The 20,024-nt window shown below is 43.5% G+C and overlaps 1 protein-coding gene across 12 annotated transcripts in view; it reads right to left on the bottom strand.

The window, feature by feature from the left end:
* Positions 1-20,024, bottom strand: part of Enox1 (ecto-NOX disulfide-thiol exchanger 1) — a 550,965-nt gene that overhangs the window by 427,582 nt on the left and 103,359 nt on the right. For 11 of the 12 annotated variants that reach the window (XM_021181861.1, XM_021181862.1, XM_029469169.1 and 8 more), the window contains exon 2: positions 12,941-13,012. The exons of the other annotated variant lie outside the window; for it this stretch is intronic. The gene's annotated coding sequence lies outside the window, so the exon portion shown is untranslated. The remainder of the gene's footprint in view (positions 1-12,940; positions 13,013-20,024) is intronic. 12 annotated transcript variants of the gene reach the window in all.

Here is a 20,024-nt window from a genome sequence, read left to right as displayed (position 1 = left end):
TCTTTTTTGAACAAGGAACAGTTACTGATATAAAATGCAAAAGGCCTTAGAGTTTTATTGTTATTATTTGGTATATGCATAAGCTATAAAAGAACTGATCCTGGGAGCCATTTACCACGTTTTTTTGAAACAGGACCCCTTTCTGGTGAGGCTTGCTGACCCTCCAGCAAGCCTCCTGAGTCTCAGTCTCTCCCTCTACACAGCTGGGATTATAAGCACATACCTCTACATTTGTTTTGCTTTGTTGTTTTTATATTGGTTCTGGGAATTAAGCTCAAGTACTGAAAATCACTTATTGGTTAAACCTTCTCTGGGGAGGTCCTTGTCTGGATATTTTTTTTTTTAACACAAGGGATTATAATCCACGCTGATAGGTGGGTCAGGGCTGAGTGATTTTAATTGCAATGTAAAAATTAATGCTTTCTTGGTTTAAGTAATTCGTTCACTTTGGATTGAAGGCTTCCTACCTGGAACTCACATAAATCTGGTCGGTTCTGGGAGCTGTGGCTGAGGATGCTCCACGCTCTTCCGGGGGAACCTGAGAACACTTCCCAGCACCCATGGTGAGCGGAGAGGCTAACAAAAAACCTGTCACTCCAGCCTCAAGGGACAGGACCCCTTCTGCCAGCCTTTGCAGGCACAGACATACACACAGAGAAATAAAATATCCATGAAAAGATCTCTAAAAATAAATAATGGCATGGTCTAGAGAGATGACTACGCACTTAGTTTAAGGATACATTCTACTCTTCAAAATAGTTTGGAGTTTGGTCCCCAGCATGCATAGTGGGCATCTCAAAACCTTCTGTGACCCTATCTCCAGGAGATCTGAAACCTCCGGCTTCCGTGTGACAGGCTCATGGACATTTTTTCTGGTAGTCAAACACATGCTCACACATGCCAATCTGGGGCTTTCTTTTTTCTGTGTTTATGCTGTGAATTTTCTATGGATGCTATACTTAACAAATGGCATTGTCCCTTCATCGAGAGTCTGTAATTAATTACAAATGAGACTACCTACTCTAAGGAAGTAAATATCCATTTATAGCTTGGGCAAGCAAGTTCATGGTTTAATGCTATGTCAACCACTCCTGTCTTTTGTCCTTGGACTTTCCATGAAGCAGTTCGCAATATTTGCTTAGGCAGCTCTGCCTCTCTCCGTCTGTAGGGTGTGTGTGTGGGGTGGTGGGGGGGGATGCTTAGCTCTACAGCTGCATCTGATTACCTGTGTACTCAGGTGCTTCCCTGACCTCTGATCTTATCACACCCCTTTATTTGTTGCTGTCAGGGGTATCTTCCAGGAGCCTTGGGAGAAAGTGAAGGGTTACAATTGCATTCCAAAGAGAACTGATTTTGTCAGTTTTCTGCCTTCTGCAAACTGGTTTGTTGTGGGAATTCAAAACAGCAAGAGAAGTAGTCTATTCTAGAAGGCGTTTGGATATTTGTTGGATAACCCTTTGGACACCTTAATTTTCTTTCCAGTTTTAAAATCAGTTAATTAGATGATTTTAAACTGGTAGATGGGCTGTTCTGCAAGGCAGCAAGCAAGGTAGCCTTAGCTTGTCTGTAGTTTTCCTTTATCAACTGTTAACGTCACCCCTGTCACCTCCTCCCTACAGCCTCTCTTCTACTGCATCAGTTGTCTCCTCTAAGATGTTTACAGTCCACAGTGTTACCTCAAATGCCATTTTGATCATGTCATTTACCCTCAAATGTTCCAAATATTTCTCTTTAAATTAGATTTCCATCCAAGACATGCAACCCCACCCTCTTCTTTCCAAGTAACCCCACCTCCACCCCACTGCCTCCTATACCTATTCTACTCGCCACACAGTGGGGAAACCCCAGCTCCTGTCCTGTAGCTATAGGCTCATGTTTCTTTTGAGTCTCTGCCTGGTACGGATCTCCCATAAGATTACAAGTGACACCCCTTCATTTGTCACCGGGGAAGTTCAAGGGTTGATGGCCGACCTCAATCCCACCACTGAATCATTAGCTTACCGTGGTTTTGCACCTTTCCTGGTGCAGATTCTGTTGGGCTCACATCCAGCAAATCCTGATGGCAAATGATAGTAACTAGCTGGAAAATAGCTCCCCTGACCTTGTCTGAAAGCATCCTCTAGTATTACCTTTTCTCATAGTGATCTCTCAAAGGAGAAACCCCTCAAACATTCAGACTTCTTGGCAAATTCTCTTAGAATATAACTCCAAGTGAGCAAATATTAGGCACACATATTTGAATATACTTCTCATCAGGATATGTGCACTTGTTACATATAGTCATGGAGATATTTTTGGTAAAGTATTTTTAATATTTAATAGCCATTAAATAAAGAAAAGATGGGCCCTGGCCCATATAGAGCAGGAAGACACCACTCTAGAATTTTTTAGCAAGTATTTGCAATTGTAATCAGCAATGCAGGGAGGAAGAATATCAATGTTGCTCAATCATCACTAATAAAAATGTAAATTAAAAAAAATTAAGATGTTAACGTTCACCTGACTTAGTCTTCTGCTAATGTAAGCTGGGGCTGTCTCCCAGGATTCTGAGTGGTTTAACACCATCAAGACATGTCAGAGATTCTTCCAAACTATTCAGGGCTTACCATGCATTATTCTGGGCCTCTCGGGAAATGAAACAGGGTGAGGTAAAGCAAGGGTTTGGAGAACAAAGGGAAAGATGAGGCATAGAGACCTCGGGCTAAAAGCACAACACCCCTGTGAGGGCTCTAAGGACATATTAGAAGCCGGGAAAAATGAGAACCAACAGCGGCAATTACCTGAGTGGCAAATTAAAGCGCCATTGCTTTGGATCTCCCATGCTGAATACAGAGGGTACCAAATGGGCAGTGCTCCCAGGCCCCTCCCACAGTGATCCCCACATGCAAGCCTTTCTCCCTTCACAGCTAATAAACTGTCAGAGTGATGGCCTGTCCCCACTCCCTTCCCACAGAGGACACAAACGACAACAGGAAATCATTAAGTGGACTCATAAAATGGAAGCTACAGTTCTATTTAATTTCAGTTTCTCACTTGGCTTTGGCTTAAAAGATGATGTTTGCGATCTATAGGTTTACTGTTATCTTATTAGTCATAATGCTGGGACACATTTGTTGAGCAAAGGACAGGGCAAGCCTACCACATTCTTATGATTTTAACTGTTGAAGAGCGTGGAACGATGGTGAGAACGATGGTTGATTTTTGTTTCTGAATTGCTGCTTGTGCAGTGTTTCACTAACACTGACGGTGTAGGGCAGGCTGATGACACTGTAACAAAACTCCTGTCCTTATCCTGTTAAAAAGGGAGAATTTACTTTGATGGATCAGCCTACAGGTTTCAGTCAAGGCAGAGTTGTTACCGTGGCCTTGGGACCTGGTGTCATGGTGAGAACAGGTGGTAGAGAGAAGATGTTTACCTCTGGCCAGGAGGCAGAAAGACAAGATTAATGCCCAGGGCCCCAACATCCCTTACAGTTAAACTCCCAGTTATTGCTCACCAAATATTCCTCATTTCTTAAAGGCTCTATCATCTCCATTAAAGCCACAGGCTTAGAATGCCAAATTTTATACATGACAATGACCAACAAATCTGAAGAGAGAATCACTAAAATCATCGGGTTTTGCCATTTTGAGGCAAAACAGTCTTTGAAAAATGCATAATCATGGAAACAAGCTCAAAATTCTGAAAAGATGGCTGGTGAGATGAGCAATTGCCACCAAGTCTGAGGACCTGAGTTTGATCCCTGGGACCCACACGATGGAAGGAAAAGCCAGACTTCTTTTACATACATGGCATAAGAAGTACATGCCACCCATTAACGTGGATATTTGTGCACAAATGCAACATGAAGGTTTAAATGTAATTAAGTTTTTAAAAATATGAATAAATGATTTCTGTAAGTCTTATGGACTGCACCAGAATTGCATTATGTGCCCACGAATAAGTCACAGGGCTCTAGAGAGGACAGCTGTGTCTGGCCAGACAGTAGCTCATGATTACATACATACCCTTTCCTGCATTACGTGGGGTAGTCCCCGGAGCTAGTCATTGTTTTATCTAATTACAGTAACTTCCTGTGAATTTGTTTTGATTCCTCCAAAGCCTCCCCAGCTCTTTGCACCTCCTCTCTTGGTGCTGGCACACAAGGGGTGTTACAGGTTTTATGTCACCATCACCAACATCTCTCCGAACCTCTCTACCCACTACAATTGAGATCAGTGGATCCCAAGCCCAGCCCCTTGGCTGGTGCCTTCTGCCTTCATCTTGGGTATTTTGTTCATATGGTACCCTTTCTGAGACAGGTTTTGCATATTAGCTGATCCTGCCACTTATTGGAACATCATCTAGATTTATAACGTTTTAAGATTGTGTGCTTTTTCTCTTTTGATCTCCAAACTCTTACTTTGGTTATAGGAAATGTTAAATCCCCCCTAGATAGTTTTCAGTGCTTCACCCCAGGGTCTCTCCATCTGATGTTGCTATTTTTGGAGAGTCAACCACATGAACATATCCTATTGGTTAGTGTGTGTGTGTGTGTGTGTGTGTGTGTGTGTGTGTGATCTTCTATATTTAACTCTCTAGGCAAGTTTCCTAGCATTATCTTCTAATCTTTATAAATTCTGTGTGTTCCGTGGCTGTGAAAACTTGCTTTATCTCCCTGGAGATTTCTCTTTTTCTTAAGGTGACTTTTCCTACATTCTCCAAGTTTGTTTGTTCTGAGTACGTATCTTAGTTGTTGCCTCTCGGGAAAGAAGTTTCCCTTAAGCCTGGTGATCCCTGGTATGTAAGGGTGATAATTTAAGGCTGATTTTTTAGAGTGGAGAACTGGAACTTGAACAGGAAGTCTCAGGTGTACTGATGAGAACTTCAGATTGTCAGGGAGTGGCCTTTCCTTTAGGACACCCTAACATTAGATTCTTGATGTTTATTCTCAAGGCAGCTGCTAGGGAAATCCTCCACTGTCTGCTACAGGGGATTGATTTCATCCTCAGGGTACACAGGCTGAGAGGGAGGAGGAAGGAGGTGCCGTGGTTTTGGAACTTGGGACGTCATTATTTCCTGGGGTTTATGACTGTATTAAACACCATCTTTCGCTTCCCTTGATATCGTCTTTAACTTATACAGTCCAGAATCTTCTGTTTTATCATCTCTACAGATGGCATAGCGATATCTCCTCCCTCTCTCACAGCATCAGAGAGAGAGCTGCCTGCTTATGCAGAGTTAGCCTTCAAACAATGCTTCTAACCACGTCCTCTCTCCACCTTCACATTCAGGAATCTTGACTCTCAGATCTGAGCTTTTTCATGCTTTCACTCCGAAACTGCGATATTTTCCTCTGCCCTCCTCTGCCAGATTGAAACTCCACTTTCTCAGCCCTTAAGTCACCACACATCCATCTACATTCCAACTTCCAAAATGCTGTATCTGCTCACTCCTTTGTTTTCCCAGGTGTGTTCCCTTAAGAAAAATCCCCCAAAAGTCATTTCAGTGATACTCTAGAAGGGTCTCGAATAACATTTGTACACGTATTCATCTTTTTGGGGGGAGAGGGGTAAATTTTCTAATTGGTTTTCCTTTTATTGAAGACAGCTTCCCCCCCCCCCCACATAACACCTTGATTCTGTTTCCCCTTCCCTCTGCTCCTCCCACCTCCTCACCCCCACCTGGATCACCCTCTTTCTGCCTCTCACTAGAAAACAAACAGGCTTCTAAGGGACAATAATAAATACAGTAAGATAAAACAAAATTTAACATGCTGGAATAGGACATAACAAACCAACAGAAGAAAAGAGCCCAAAGGAAGGCACGAGAAACAGAGACCCCCCTCGCTCTCACACACAGTGCTCTTACTGACTTCCCTCAGAGGACACGATGGAGACACCAGAAAAGAATTAAGTGAATCCATAAAATGCAAGCTACGGTTCTCCTTAATTTCAGCTTCTCATTTGGCTTTTACTAAAAGATGAAGCTCGCTGTATGTAGATTCCTGGCTCTCATCTGTATTTAGCTTTAACCTCTGGATCAGTGCTGAGCCTTTTAACATTGAGATTACTCAACTGTGTTTTCAACATGAAGACAACATTTCTTCCAATGCTTAGAAGGAAGAGCTGGGGCATTTGGGTGAAGCTCAATTTGGAAACTGCATGTTCTTATACAATAGTACATCTCATTGCCCTAACAATGTACTGCGCATTGTGGGAAATAAGAACAGAGTCTCAAAGGGAAAAGAGTTCTTTGTATTGGTAATTGGCCAAAAGGAAGACATTCTGAGGCAACTCTATCAGACAAAACAATGGGATGCTAGGAGCCAACGCAAAAGAGGAAAGAAGGCTTCGATTCCATTTTGAGAACTCGGGGTTCCAGACATTTATTTGCGGAGGATGCAGCGCGCATAGCAGACTATGACTCAGTCATTGTGGACCGTATGCACCAGGCATCTTCACATGAGCCATAAAAGCCTTGTACATAAAACACAGCTGTGCTGAGTGTTTTAAGATTCTCCATCTCTCACCAAAGTGGATCATCAAGACCTTGAGATGTTTTTTTAAAAATACTTTAGTTTCCTACCATCTTTTGAGAGGAAATAGAAAACTTCATACTTAAATGATGTTCAGGTGTTGAAGTTACACTCTTAAGGAGGTTGAAAACAGCATTGTTCTTGAGATAACTGCAGGAATATCAACTTTGGTACAGTGCACCTGTGACTCTCTGGGCCCCAGTACCACTCGTTCTATTAAAATAACTCCTTCTGTCCATGTTGAAAACAACAACAACAAAAATACAAAAAATAAAATAAAATAAAATCCAAAAAAACAAACAAACAGCAACCAAATCACTATTGCCTGAAGGACAACTGGATTTAATTGTATATAAGTATGTACATATAGGTACATGTTCATATGTATGTAGGTATGTATTATGTATGAACACAGAAGGCCTCTAAGTAGAACAACGGACATATCCAAACTGCAATGCTACAATAAAAAAAAAAATCTGTTACCCTTTTAGAGGTAGGGACTGGTGGAAGTTAATTTAAGTGTAAGGAGTGGCATCGTTCTTAATAAATGGCAGTAGAAAATTTATTCTAAAGTACAAGCCCAGAGCCTTAGCACTGTTTCCTAAATAGGGAGTTCTGTCATTACAGTGATATTTCAAAATGTAAAACATCTCTTAGGGCAGCATAGTTATGACAATCAGGACTTTCAAAAAGCCACTCAATGACCCAGAGACACAAGGTCACCGAAGCAGGCCTGGCCTGCCAACAGGAGAAGTATGAGAGGGTCATTTCTGAGCAAGAATCAATGAAACTGAGTCATCTGCATTTACAGTACTGCAAACACGGGCTGTCATGACAAAGGAATCCAGGGAACTGGTACTAACCATGGGCCTTCCACCAGCTCATTTTTAAACTGAATCCTGGATAGCCTTCCACCATCTTGCTGAGACCTACTATGTTTAAGGCACAGTCTTGTCTCTTCCTTTGTTTCGTTATATTATAAACTACTGCCAAAAAATACAAAATAAATAAAAAATCCCAGCTAGTTGATTTCACGGAGTGACCGATGCTCTTCCTTAAGAACAACTCATTGATCTTTTTTATAGACAGCAACGTTCATTCTCCCATCACATCTTTTTCCAATGCGCACAGTCCCATCGACTTTGGAGCCAACTCAATGTGAAAGCGGAAGAAAGGCACTAAGGGAGCAAGGTCCATTAGGCCCAATATTGCCTCAATTACTTTAATTCCATTAGTCCTGTTCATATTACTTCTCTAATCAATATCTCTCTGCAGTTATTCATGTTTACCCTTTTTCAAAAATCTCACATAATAGGATTATGGTCTTTTGAGCTCAGGGGCAACACAGCATCATAAATACATTTTTTGAGTTTGTGATTGTCTCCAGGCCTGCAACTGAGAAGGCTGAAACTGAATCAAGTTTTCCAGAGATCATTTCATATTATACTTTTAATTCAATATAGGTGCTTTTACCTGTGGAGTCATTTGTTACTCCGTGTCAGAGACAATTACGTGCGGCTTAATAGCTGAACATCCTCTTCCCATGTCTAAACCTTGGGGAAGTTCATCTGATTTCCACTTAAACCACAATCCTTTCTGCACTTGCGCCTGCCTTTTGTTCAGTGCAGCCCTTCCGCCTCCACTGACAGTTATTCTTCCTGCAAGAGCTGCATATGGATAGTACATTAACCGCTGCATCTTCCGCAGGACAACTAATCAATCATGATAACAGTCTCACAGATTACAGGAACTCCGTTTCCCTCCGTCCTCTGGGCAGGCATCAGTGCACTGTCTGTTAGACACAAGAAGCTGCTGTTTCAACAGAGACAGTCTCCCCAGAAGATATCAACTCCACACCCCCACCCCTTGGCATGGGGGTATCTTACTGTGCAGTTGTAAAAATAGCATGTGACTCAAAGAAGCATATGAAAATTTTGATGGAGACGCCGTCGAAAGTTATCCTTTAATTCAGAAGGGGTAAAAAAAAAACTCACTCAGGAGTAAAGTTTCCATGAAACAAAATAGAAATGATGGGGAGTCTCAAAGGACAGGAAGATTTTGAAAATGGAAGCTGAGGGACTAATATAGGAAGTGCTCTATGGGAAACATCAAGTCTCCCTGAGCACAGGACTTAATAGAGGGACTAACAGTGAGAGGTGGCTGCCTGGGTTTCCTTTGGAAACAATGGGTTGAGGGTTTTAAAGAAAGAAGACATTTGCCCTTACAAACTGTTAGTCTCTTGCAATGTGCAGGATGCATGGAAAGCAACCGCCATGTACATCATAAGATAGACAGGCAGGCTCATCTCTGTTTAAAGGACCTGGCAAGCTCTGATTTCCAGCATCCTATAGAGCCTCATCCCTTGCCCTCCCCTCTGTAAGCTCCAGGGATACGTATCCCTAACAACAGGCAGCATCCCCCGCTCCCTGAAGAGTCATCTCCTCGCCTCTGGAATGTTTTTATTCCACGATGCTCATCCATGTGGCAGCATCTTTCCATTCTTCCAATCTCCACTCCTTTATGATCTTCTCTATAAAAACATCCCCTAACTCCCTCCAGCCAGTTTCATTGGCCTGCGTCCTGTCTGGAAAACATGTGTCGTATATGGCTGCATAACATCGGCGGCTCTTGTGTGACTGCCCATCATCATCTGAATGGTAACGTGCTTAACATTTTCTCCCAGAACAATTTTTGGTACATGACAGAAAGGCAATGTGTAAGGGAATGAATAAAACAGGGGAAAGAGGGAGTGAGAAAAGCCTCGAAAGAGTCAAGAAGAAGAGGAGGAGATGTGGAAAGGGGAGAGTGGCAAGGGAGTCTGTAAAACACGAATTCCAGGAACTGGACAAACCCTTGTGCTAGCTACACGTAAGAAAGAGCAAGAGATGGAAGAGACTGGCAAACTTCTGAGCTGTCTGAGCTCCCTGCGAGAAGCCCTCTGCTGCTCATCCCCTCCGTTTTTAACTTTCCAGCTCAGCATCACTTAGTTCATAGATTTTAAATGAAACAAAGAGGGTGCCATGGGAGAGAGACGAACCCGCAAAAAGCACATGCTTAGGTTCCCATTTTTAACTTATTTATGAGCAAAATTTTTCATAAGACGCTTTGATAAAAACTTGATGCAAAATATGATTTATGCCTGACATGCTGGAAGCCTGTCAGGAAGCCAAAGCACTCATTCTGTCTATAGCACCAGCCTGTCCTATTCAGCAAGTGCAAGACCAGCCAGGGCTACATGAGAGGCCCTACCCCCAAAACAAAACACCTGTTTAAATTAGGATACTTCCTGTAATACAATAAATAGCCTTTAAGAGGTTCGTGTTTTAAACTCCACCAAATTAAACATTAACTAAGTGAATATAAAATATAAAAAAATACTCAGTTTTTAAAATCTGAGCTATCAACAAATATTAGTATCCCTTGAATGTCCTATGTCCAAATTCTCAAATCTTAGATCAGTGAAACTGAAGAATGCAGAACAGTAGCAGAGAAAAGACTGGGCCACAAAGACAACTGGGGTTTAAATGCTAGAGGGGCCTGGAGTTTTGTTGCTGGGCTATTTCCATAAGAGAGGAGTACCAAGGCCCACAGGAAGTGACTTAGTTATTAAAACAAGAACTACTAGGACCTTGCTGCCACAGTAGTGCCCAGTGCGATCCTTCCCCGCCCAGCTTGTCAGAGTTTAATAACCAGCAAATAACTGCCCATGCTGCTCTGCATGCAGCCACACAGGGCAATCCCACCAGCACCCTGATGGCATCACAGTGGGACTAAAGCAAATTTGGCTGTTTTCACTTTAAGGAAGCCTTCTAGACATTTCAACCAACCAAACAAGGGAAGTGCTCACGGAACGCTACGGAAGCCCTTAAATCAAAGGCAGTAAAGTCTTGAAGAAAGCAGCTGTGGAGGCCAGATGAAGCTGTGCATTCCTCGGTGTCATTTGGTGGGACACATCACACGCACCATAAATAACTGCTGTATGATTTACCAACTTCCTAAAGACACACATTGGTAGGGAAGAGGCTAACATGAATTTGTAGGTCCATTTCTCACTGCACTGCCTCCCCCCAGCTTAGAAATCCAATTCTGTTAGAACCAAGACTTGCTATGGGAAAGACTCATCCTCATCTTCATCCCGAGGACCATGGAAACTCCTGTGGGCTCGAAATGCCTGCACGGAAGGGGTTCCAATGGGCCCACAGGGTAGGCATTCAGGAACCCTGAGCCTGGATCTGACCTTTCATATCTAGATATGGCCTACCATCCTAAAGCAGCTCCATACAGCGCTGCTCCAGCCTGAGCATAAGAGAACTCACAGGTCTCTCAACCTGTCCACTCATTCCAGAGAGAAAACTTTGCCCCCCAGCCTTCTACTCTTCTCTGCCAGAGACTTCCTCCTAGCTCGTGTAGCTAATATTTTTCTACACAGGCAGACTTGGACAGAAAGCACTGAGCTAAGAGGATGTGAAGATTTCACAAACAAACAGCTCTAAGAATAAACAGAGCCATTAAGTTCTACCTGAGGATCAGTGTCTTAATGTCTGACCAATGCCTGTACCTGAATGCTAAAAGGGTGGCTTCTGATAATTTGAGCTAAAGAGGCATAGAAAGGGGAGAAGATGCTGTGAGGGCAGCTTCACTTCAGGATAGCATTTATGAATTAAGAGCTAGGAAACAGCACATTAGACTTAATGAGTGCAAAGTGAAACATCTGCGAAGGAAGAATAGCCCAGCCATGATTTAAACTGAGCTGGGTTGGCTGCGCAGATACCTCGAGGGGCTGGTGGAGGCAGTATGCAAATGGATGGTTCAGACTGGATGCCAGCAGAGAAGCAAGGACCACTCCTGCCAGGAGCTATACATGCATTTTAAAACTCACTTTCTATGTAACTTTTTCAAAGAGGCATCTTGTCTGTTTACAGGCTTGTGTAACTTGGACTATACCGAACAGAGTTCACCTTAGCTAAGGGTGGGTATGACGCCTGCAGAGACTCTTGTATAAATGTGCATTGCTTTTCCCGATTCCATTTGGTCATGATCGTTGTGGTCTTTCCCTCCTTCCATAAATATTAAGAAACAAGCAGGGTGTTAAACTTGTTTGGGAATACCAAGAGAAGTATGCCTTGGACAGTACTGAAGACGAATTGTGTCCCTCTAAAAAAATCAGAAGTTCCGAGCATATAAATGTCACTTGCCTTAGAAGTGGGGGGCCTTGCTGGGGGATGGTTTTGTGCACTGTGTATTCAGACACTGATTACTGTGACCAAAGATCTAGTCGCAGTCATGATATTGACATTATCAGGCATCTCCTGTCTCAATGTTGTGTAAAAATTGTTCACCGTCATTTCTGATTGGTTAAGAAAGAGCTGATCAGCCATGTCTGGGTAGTAGGCAGCCATAGAGGGTTAGAATAGATGAGGGTTAGAATATCAACCCACCTATAGTGCCAATGCTTATAATAAATGTAAGGTCTCCGTGTCTTTATTTGGGAGTTTGAACAGGTAGGAAAGGCCCTGAAGATGAACTTAAACGTGGGTCATTAGGATCACCCCGAGATAGGCAGGCATAGAAGGAATATGATGGGAAAAGAAGTGAGCGGAAGGTGCCCTCTACAAGCCAAGACATGCCTGGCATACTGGAATCTCCAGCTGGAATTTATTCTTCCTCACAACACCAAAAAGAAACCCTGAGCACACCTTGATTGTGGACACAGCGTCAATATCTGAAACAATGATACAGATTAAATTACCAAAGAACAAACCCAACCACAAAAACCGCCATGGTCAATTGGGCTCTGGATGGGGGTCGTTTCTGACCGGTGCCTCGGTTCTGCTAGCCTGATCTCTACATCTATGTCGGAGTTACAAAGGCCATATGAGAAAGAGATGGTCTGTCTCCAGTGGGGACGTCTAATCCTCTGAAGAGATGATTAGGAAGAAAAGAAGGCAGCCAAAGTTAATGGAACACTAATCTTAGTGACCTGTTTGGGCGAATCAAAGTCATGAGGCATGCCTCTAGAAAAAAATTAAAAATCAAAGGAAACTAAGAAGTACAACTTCAGATAATGAGGCAAAGAAAAGACCTTAATTTGAAGTCTTAGTATTTACATATTTACATTAATGTTGAAAAGATAGATTTCTGATAAAGTAAAAAGGAGGAAGGATAGCAAAAATTCTACATTTACTCTGTAGAAAATGGTCCATGGTCTCCCGTGACTGTTGGGTTTCAGCACGTTTGGTTTGCAGGGCCTCCTCCTGCAGATGTGCCCTGGGGGTCAGTTATATCACTGACCCCTGAAACAAACACCACTGTGCGACATACACTAACAGAAAGACACAGGCCCGTGGGATGGCGTCAGTTCCCATAGTGACATCCTGACATAGTCCTGCTCATCATTTGTGCCCCACAGACCATAGCTTTACCTGAGCAATGTGAGTCTCTCTCTCTTCTCCTCCGCGTATTGTCAATACTTTATCATGCTGGCTGCCAAGGACCTGTAAAACAAAGGGCATCTTGTTAGAAGAAACTTCAAACATCAATGTCCAAGCTGATGGAACATGTGTAAGCGGATGCAAGGTTTCACACGAGGAACTTGAGCTGAATGTCGCCCTTTCTAACCCTGGCCCATTCCAACTGAATGCCCTTGCGGAAGGGCTCTGCACCAAGCTAACCTGGGAGCAATCAATATCTGTGAAGGGCTTGCCATAAACACAACCTGGAAGCTGTCAATCTTTCTCAGAATATTTCTGCTTTAAAGTAGCCCTTGTTGTTAAAGTTTGTCACATTGAGTCTGGTGTTAAGAGTCAGGGCCTCAGTAGTACCTAATGTGGGGGTGCAAATAATAATAATAATAATAATAATAATAATAATAATAATAATAATAAATCAGATAGAAAGAAAGAAAGAAAGAAAGAAAGAAAGAAAGAAAGAAAGAAAGAAAGAAAGAAAGAAAGAAAGAAAGAAAGAAAGAAAGATGGACAGGCTAAAACTCAATTTCCCAAATAGGATTTCAAAGCCCTCTTTTTTTCTGAGCATGGTCTGTAATCAATAAGATCAGCCTGGAGAGCGAACCCATTGAAAGACATGCAGCAGTAGGATCTGCAGTTTCATGAGGCCTTTGGAAGGCCTCTGAAACCTGAGGAGCGTGGTTTTAAAGTCCCTCAAACGTCATGCTTGTGGTTCCTAGGACAAAGTATGGAGTGTCCCAGATTTGAAGCCCACAATTTCATTACAGGCAAGTATGGAAATCTGAGGACAAATGGCCTCCTGACCCCTCCAAAACCTTCTGCTGCTGCCTAACCTCCCTTCCTTTTCCAGGACACATAGATTAACATAGAGCAACATCAAAAAAGCAATGTCATCCAAAGAGTCAAAAGATGGAAAACAAAATTTGTAGCATGGCATGCATGGTTGCTCTAACAGAAAGTTATGCTTTGGGTTATGCGTGTCTGCTTGGAAAGTGCCTTGCCCAGTGTGGGCTGTCTGGAAGGCATGCTGCGGTGGATCCTATAACAAAAATTAGACCCTACAGAAGGGACAGAAGGGACAGTGTACAGAAGGGACGGCAATGTCAAGGCATGTAACCAAACCAGAAAGGAAAGAGTCTTTGGGACTCGAGAAAATCCTGGACTGTGTTAGCCTATGTTTCTCTCAGCCTCTTTGAATATCTGTATGCATGAGCCGTAACCGTGGCAGCCCTGGGGTATGCTTTTCCCCCCTTTTAACTCTCCTACCTGTAGACAAGTAGGAATCGCAAACATCAAATGTGGGAAGCACGGACTCGGAAGTCTGCGGCACCCAGCAAGGGATAACAGAACTGTGCCTCTGTGCCATTTGATCATAGAGAGTGTCAATGAAACCTCAGCCAGTCATACAGGAGCCATAAAGGGAATCGCATTAAAGTTAATACAAAAGTCAGAAAAATGTCCTCCGCGAGGGACACTGGCTATTTGCTAGGTGCACCACTGGGAGCGATTGAGGGCTCTCGGTATGACCAAAGCGTGCACTCCCCTCTCTGTGCCCATCTCTGTTTCCTGCATTTAAATAGTTCTTATCTCTCCCTCCCCCCTCACTTATTCTTGAGGCTTCTCTGGTTCCCTTTCCACCCCAGCTGCCCTCCTATCCCTACCTTGGTCTCTCTTTACACAACCCGCCTCCCCCGCCTTCAACTGACTGCTTTGTTACCATGTCTTTTCTGTGAACAGAGGAGAGAGAAAGTGGGAACATCAGACATCCTTTGTGCATCCTTTCCACGTTCTCCTTTCCCCCTGCCATCCCCAGGTTTTGTTCTCTTCTTCTATGCCCCCTTTCCTCTCAGGGAGCATAGTTGCTGCTATTAGCATGCAGCCAGCCCAGCAGAACACAGAGCTTAGCAGTGACAGGGACAATGCTGGACTCTTCTATTATATCAACGTAACACGTGGACCTCTCAGAACCTCCTACCCTGTTCCAGGTCAACAGTTGAGGCAGGGCGATTTTAGAAAAATGCAGCAGCTTAGCATTTTTTTGGCATTTAAAAATATGGGACAAATCTAGAATATTTAGCTAATGTGCAAAAAGCAGGAAGAAGGTAACATATACTAAGCAAAGGGTTTCAGCTACTCTCTGCCTTTGCCCAAGTGTACCATGAGAGTAATCCTATCTTTAATCTCATCTCTCTTTATGTAGACCCCAGACCCTCCTAGGATGAGGGAAGCTGGCCCCATCCCCTGTGCAAGGGCATCTCAATGACACCAACAAGAGCTCAAGAAGAGCTGCTTGACAAAGACACAATACAGCACACGGGAAGCCTCCTTTGCTGTCCCATCAGGAAGCCTTCCAAGGTACAGCTTGATAAATAGATGAAGGTGGTACACAATACAGAAATGCCCGGTACTACATCTCATATCAAATGCACTTAACGAGAACCCCATTGCACAGGCTGATATTTGGCGCTCTCACCTATAGTCTTAAATTGCTAAGAAGCAACTTTGATTTTCTTTAAGTAGTTCATTCTTTTATATTCAACCTGTGAACTCTCAGTAAAGCTCAGACAGAATCTGGTTTGCTGATCTTTTGAATCCCAGTCCCTGGACGTAGTACACACCCCTGGCACAAGTTATGATCCCTAAACATGTGATGATAAATGGGTTCAAAACCAAGCAATGGACACACTGGTCAGCATAAGTTTTAAGATAGCCTAGTTGAGGAAAATACTAAAATTCACACTGATGGTCTTGGAAAACTTGCCTTGGGTTTTTGGCTCTGTCATCTAATTATAAACCCAACACAGGATCAAGAATATTGCACCAGAGTGGGAAATATTGCTTTGGGCAGGGGCACTGAGCAGTCAGATGTGACAGCTAACATTCAAACCAAAAAAAAAAAAAATTGAAAATGGAAAAAAAATCTAAAAAGCAGTCAAATGTTATCAAATAATACTTGATACATTGTGGAACATTACTAAATCCTGTGTGTTTCCATGGTGATTTGTTTAGGTTTTCTACTCTCATCACACAGCTATGTTTCTTCACGGGGAGGAGGGGACTAACCACACACTGAACACCACACACAGGCATTTTCTAGTCAATGGAGAAAACTCTCCAGAATGCACTTGCTCCACAGACCACGTCAACTTCTGGATCCCTACTTTGAGAGGAGATGTGAATAATCAGTAGATAATAAGGGACCCGTGCCAGAACCGTGAGAGGCCACACTCGGAATGCAGGGGCCAGGTGAGCAGTAACCCAGGGACTGCAAGACACACTCCTTGTCAATCAACCAAGAGGCAAAGAACCCACCTGCAAGGTTGGTACATGCTACTCTGAACTGCTCTGTAATTAAAAGCATGCTTCTCATTTTGCAGCATCGGTGGGTGTTCCACAGAAATTATTGGAGGTTCTTCTTAAGGCTAACATCCTTATTGTCACTGGGCTGGGCTGGAAGCATCGAACCCCTACACCAAAGCAATGCAGAAGCTGAAGAGAGTCGACCACCTTGCAGGATCATCTGTCATAACCCACAGTGTCTCTGGCTCTCACACCAGAAGGTTTATAAATGCCCAGTACTCACGTGGATAAAAAGGTCTCTTTTTAAAAAAGAAAATGTTTTGGATGCTCCTAGGACATGCATATTTCAACACTAGTCTGATCTAGGTGGAATTAAATATTTAAAACTCATCAGTTTTACTTACAATTAATAGGTTGGGGACACAGTCCCCCCAGGTACATTGACACTGCATTTGAGAAAACAGTGCAGGGCAGGAAGGTCTCCCCCATCACCCCTCCTGCCCTTTTTATCTGCCCATCCTTTCTGACCTATTGAAGCAGACCAGGAGATCCTCACGTGAGAAGTAAGCCCAAATGAAAGGAGCCAAAGAAATGGGGACACCAAGAGGACTTTGGGTGTGTCCTATGAGCAGCTTAAGCAATTGTACACCCCTTCCCATTAATTGCCAGTAGATCATACTCCTTTGCCAAACCTATTTTTCCACAACTACCCATTTTTTTAACAGGTAACATCAAACCCCATCTGCTTAACAACTGTTTGAGGTCACTGTGGTATGAAGTCTCTCCACTGTGACACACAAACTTTAAAAAAAAAATTATGTCTTTCTTTTTGTGTCTTTTGTTTGAGGAACATCAGCCATGAACCTAGGCTAGACTACTCTCCCCCTATGCTACTTTAGACCCTTGCCTAGAAACTACATGTACCACTTATGTCAAAAGTGCAGAGCATGAGACCCGCATTTGTAATCATCCAGCAAGTGGGACTTTCTAACAGCATGGATTTAGGGCAAAGGTGGGGTGTTTGAACTGATTCTCCTTAAATTTCAATTTGAATCTTCCAGTGGTATGCTTTTCTACTTGTATGAAAAACACCATTCTGCAATTTCAGTCTTATCTAGATAGATATCATAAAATAGTTTCCATGAGCAGCCGCCATGATGACTGAAGCAGAGGAGTAGAAGATGCGCACCTTCTGCAAATTCACCTACCCCTGTGTGGACCTGGACCAACTGCTGGGTGTGTCTTATGAGCAGCTGATGGTGTTGTCCAGCTCGTGATAGAGGCAGCGCCTGGGGAGGAAGAAGTACTCAAGCACTGCCAATGGAAAGCCTTAGGTGGTAAAGGCCTACTGGAGGGACGTGATAATCCTGCCAGAGATAGTAGGCAGCATGGCGGGTATGAACAACAGCAAGACCTTCAGCCAGGTGGAAATCAAACCAGAGATGATCAGCCACTCGCTACCTGGGCGACATCGCCATCACCTACAAGCTGGGTAAAGCAAGACTATCCTGATATCTGTGCCACCGGCTCCTCCCTGCTTTATTCCCCTCAAGAAGCTCTGACTAATAAACACTCTGACGATAAAGACCCTGGGAAACGTTGTTGGTTTTTTTCCCCCCCAGAAATAAAATCTGCATTTTGGTTGGCATCTACACTCATTATCTACAAAGTCCTATTACAGTTTTTAAACCTCCATGCTGAGGTACGGCAGAGAGTCAGGAAGGACTGTCATCCACACCTGCCTGGCTTCACCAGTTTTTCAGCATCTCTAGACATCGTCTACTTTCATCTCAATCCAAGCAGATTCTATTGGAAGAGAGCAAAGTGATGGAGGAGCCACCCCATCTCCAGTATCCCCTGGAAGACAGTACAGGGGATCAACTTCTCCATGCCCAGGGGCTGCCAAGCCCTGCTTAAGCAAAGCTTTTGGTGACAGAGGACCCAGGGGAACCCTCTGTAAGAGATCACCACAGATTTTCAGAGTTTACAAGGATAAAGCAAGCACAGCTCCAGTCCTTCATGAATAAGGCCTCTTTAACATTTTAATGAGAACATTAACTCAGCTTCAGTTTGTTTGGCCTTCCCAGAAAGTCTGTTAGCATTAAAGAAAGTTACTTACAAAACCAATAATGAAATTGTGGGCCTTTCTGTGCCCCCAGGGGCACCACTGAGCCACAAGCAGAGTCTGTATTATTTCTCTCAAGAACGAGCCTATATTTTGATCAGACTATGGTTTGGTAAATGAGTCAAACATCCACAGAAAAGCCCTCATCCCTGTGGTGCTGTGTGTGCCTGCCCATTTTATATCAGATTTGTCCCCTAATTCACTCTTTATATTATACACAGTGTTGAATACAATGCACGACTCAATAAATGTTAGAATCTACATTTCTGCTACTTTCCCTTCATCATTTTCTACTGCCTTCGTTCTCTCTCTCTCTCTTGTCGTGTGACTGATTCCCACCGAAGCTTCAGACTGCCTTTCACCTGGGGCCCATTAAATTCAGAGGACAACCCACGGAGCTTCAGAAGCCAAAGGTGAACAAGAAATAATTCCCAGACTCGGTGACTTAACATGAATTTCTGCTTCGTCCCCTGAACAGAATCTGGAAACCTGGAGCAAAGTGAATAAAAGAGTTTGTCACCTTTACAAACCAAGCAGGAGAGAAGACGAGAGCCAAAGGGAATTGCTGTTCAAGTCACACTGCATGCAGCTCTTACAGCGTAAGTGCTGAGCACCTACTACGCAGACACACTGTTCTAGTTATGGTGACAACACCTTGGCTGGAGACAGACCGGAACTCCATTCTCACTAAGCTGGAGTTCTGGTGGGAGAGACAGGTAGCAAACAAGCTGAAAACATCCCAGGGCAGTAGATTGTGAAGAAGATACAACATAGGGATGTGACCAGAGCTGTTAGCTGAATTCAATGTACATTTAAAGTCAAACCAAAGGGGGAGAAACAAAAGAATATATCAGAGAGTTCTGAAACTCATGTAATACGCGTTTAATAATGTGAATTCATACTCACAACCAAAAGAAGTCCATGCAGAAGACTACATAAGCTACGTGATGGTGACGGTTCTGGGATAGATGACTAGGCAGACCACGGGAGATTTAAGAGCAGAGACTATCTTATATGATGCCACAGTGGCAGTGGTAGCTGTGTGTCACAGATGGGTCCAAATGTCCTGAATATGCAACCCTGGGAAGGGACCCTCATCTGCCCTATGAGTGTGGATGCTGTGGAGGGGAAATGGGTCAGGTAACACGTTTTATGCTTCATCTCCTCTTGTTCTGGTCTGCTGTCTGTTGCTGTGAGAAATTCCAAGACCAAAACAGCTTGGAGAAGAAGGGTTTATTTGGCTTACCTGTCCCCATGGCAGTCTCTCCTAGAGAGAAGTCTAGTCAGGAGACCAAGCAAGAGCCTGGAGGCAGGAACTGAAGCAGAGAACATGAGGAAGCACTGTTTACAGCCTTGCACTCCATGGTTTGCTCAGCCTGCTTGTTTCTGTAATACAGAACCCAGTGAGGGGTAGCACTGCCCACAGAGGGATGCGCCCTCGCACACTGATCGATAACCAAGATAACCACCCCTCAGGCCTTCCTGGTGAGCGGTGTGATGAAGACATATTCTAGACTAAAGATCCTTCTTCCCTGATGGCCCTAGCTTGGGTCAGGATGACAAAAACTAACTAGCACGCTTCCTTGGTGTGTGTGTGTGTGTGTGTGTGTGTGT

Source organism: Mus caroli, chromosome 14 (genome assembly GCF_900094665.2).
Source record: "Mus caroli chromosome 14, CAROLI_EIJ_v1.1, whole genome shotgun sequence".
NCBI classification, from domain to species: Eukaryota; Metazoa; Chordata; class Mammalia; order Rodentia; family Muridae; genus Mus; species Mus caroli.
This window is presented reverse-complemented; position numbering and strand designations above follow the sequence as displayed.